Source organism: Propithecus coquereli, unplaced genomic scaffold, assembly GCF_000956105.1.
Source record: "Propithecus coquereli isolate 6110/MARCELLA unplaced genomic scaffold, Pcoq_1.0 Scaffold51, whole genome shotgun sequence".
Classification (NCBI taxonomy): Eukaryota; Metazoa; Chordata; class Mammalia; order Primates; family Indriidae; genus Propithecus; species Propithecus coquereli.
Window position 1 is genome coordinate 6315483 of NW_012150952.1, and position 2682 is coordinate 6318164.

The following is a 2682-nucleotide window of genomic DNA, read 5'->3' on the forward strand; positions in this document are numbered from 1 at the left end:
TAAAGACTTTTTAAACTCCCATAATTCTCAGCCAATACTACCTCAGAGCAAACTTCATCACCAGTGTTGCTATTGCTATGACCATCACTAGTATTCTAGAATCTGTATAGTCATATATTGGTTGGAACGAAGTACTTAAATTCTGCTTACTAAAGTATACCAACTAATTCCTTGTTCTTGATATCTCTCAGCCAAGGGGAATTATGTACAGTCTGGAAGTCTATTCTAGAAAAACCACATGAACTCAGAACCTCACTGCCCAGATTTTTCACTCATCCAGAATGACATTCTTGGTAGCTGTTCCAATTTCAACCACTCCCCAAGTCATTGTGGTCCTTTTCCCAAGGAGATAGCAGTGCTCTTTTCAACATTCTTTACCCCTTTGGCCACATCTTCCCCTAAAACATGAATTCCAACTCCTGCTTTTTCAACCCCTCATTTTCTACTTTTTATTAGTAATACTCACTTTTATAGACGTTCTCTAAAAAATAACCTTAATATCTTCCTACACATATTTTACATTTTATATTAGAAAAAATTATAGCAGGCAGCACTGTGCTGACCAAAGAACTATTCCCCAAGTTCTGTATCAGGAATGTTTACAACATAGCAGGCACACCTTGAGTCAAGTGCCTTACTGAGAAGGTGGAAATTCTCTTTTCAGTAACTTCACCATTTTATGTTAAACTCGTTTACAACTAGAGATAGAGTGGCAACGACAGGACAGACACACAGGTACATTAAAATAATGAACAGCACTTATCTTACCTCCTGAGTATTTTCATTTGTGTTTCTGGAATACATAAAGCCTTTTCGGGGCTCACTCACAGATTCATTTGTTTTCCTACCAGCTAGCCGGCTTACCCGGCTCTTTTCTGTGATACTGGGTAGAGTGGAATTGCTTATATCTTTGGGGAGAAGTTTTCCAGGTTTTGGAGTCTCAATTGTTTCTAGAAAGTGAGTTCCTTCGGAGACAGTGTTATACACAGTTGAGGTCACTTCACTAGCACTGACGTTCTCCTTGACATTCCTTCTACCACTCGTGTGTTCTGGTCGGTGAGATCCTTTTCCCTGGCTGTTTCTATGGTCTTTACCTGAATTATCGGAGTCATGGTCTGGGCAAAGAGTTTTCCGATTATTTTTACCGGATGCAGCATGGTTACGGTGAGAGTGACGATCATGGTCAGAATGATGCTCGTGGTCGGAGTGATGCTCGTGGTCAGAGTGATGCTCTCGGTCATGGTGTATATGGATTCTTTTAATCTTATCTATGCCTATATTTTGAAGCAATTTTCTGAACCCTTCAACTGACAAGGAATTATTTTCCCCATAGCGGTAGAAAAGCTGTTGTAGATGATGTCGCTGTGTGGTAACTGCCAAGTCAACGTTAGTGCCAGATTCCCAATTTGGATTAATTTTCTCCGTGGTCTGAGGAAAAGCAGCTGCTGATTCTAGTTCATGAAGGGGATTTGTAACTGAAAGGGCGAAGGTCAGGATTAAGATTACTGATAAATTCCTTGCCATTGCACCTTCCTGGAAAAGAGAAAAAAAAATTGTTGGCTCACTTTTAAAACAATTTGAATTAAGAAACCTGATGCTGAAGATTAATCAAATAATAAAGGTTTCCAGATGGTCACCTGGTGTGGCCAGTGTGAGGCTAGGTAATGTATAGTGAACTAGAGTCTTGTGGTCTACCCTTGCATTGCCCCAACACATGAAACAAGTGCAGAACAGCTGAGTGCTAAGAGATTGTCATTAGCAATAGTAATTCAGAGACAGGAGAGATCCATGTGGCCACAGCCATATTGGCAACTTCTTATTGTGTTGAGAACGATTCAAAACAAAACAAAACCTAACTACCTCCACCATCACCATCATTTCACAAAAGAATCTTCGAATGCCAAAAAAGTAGAAATGATAATCTCAAAATTCACATTAAAAAAAATTTAAACTAATATTTTCCTTATAAACAAGTCCACTTAAGGCCCCTTACCCCATCCCATTCCTCAAAGGTGTCTAATTTTACCAGTTTCTTATGTATCCCTCAGGATATTTTCTATGCATACTCAAGTAGATGTGTACTTTAAACACACGCATGGGATCTTTTCTCCCACTCGACAATGAATCAGACAAGTTGTCATGTTAGTACACACAGATTTACTTTATTTTTTTCAATGACTGCATAATAATAGTTCTTTAAGTGAATGGAAGTTCATGAAAAATTCACTATATCATTCTTACATTGCCACAAACCAGTGAAAATTTTATCACAGACTGTTATTCATTCACACAATAGTGTTTGGAACCAAAGGCCTGTACCCCAAAGGGGAGTTAGGAATCGAGTTGGGGCTTGAAAAGCATTAATTCAGTTAAGCAGAGGAAGGTATGGTCAGATAAGCAGATAGATGGTTACTCAGGACACAGCAGATGTCCAGCACCAATGGTGGACAGTGATGGTGGCCAAACCCAGGTCTCCAACAAGACAAGCAGAGGTCACGTTTCGGAGCAAGAGTATGAATGGGACAACTTAGCTCTACAACTGTCAGCTGTTCTTCACCTCCTCTAAAAAGCCAGTGATGCGGTGAATGAGGAAAACGCATGAAGGAATGTATGTGGAAACGCTCATTAAGATCCATGTGTTGCACAAGTGCGGCTTATCAGACTGGGAGCTGTGGAAATGGA

The 2682-nt window shown here is 39.9% G+C and overlaps 1 protein-coding gene across 1 annotated transcript in view; it reads left to right on the forward strand.

Annotated features, from left to right (window-relative positions):
* The window catches only part of ELP2 (elongator acetyltransferase complex subunit 2), a 52565-nt gene that overhangs the window by 3876 nt on the left and 46007 nt on the right, over positions 1–2682 (forward strand). The window lies entirely within an intron of this gene.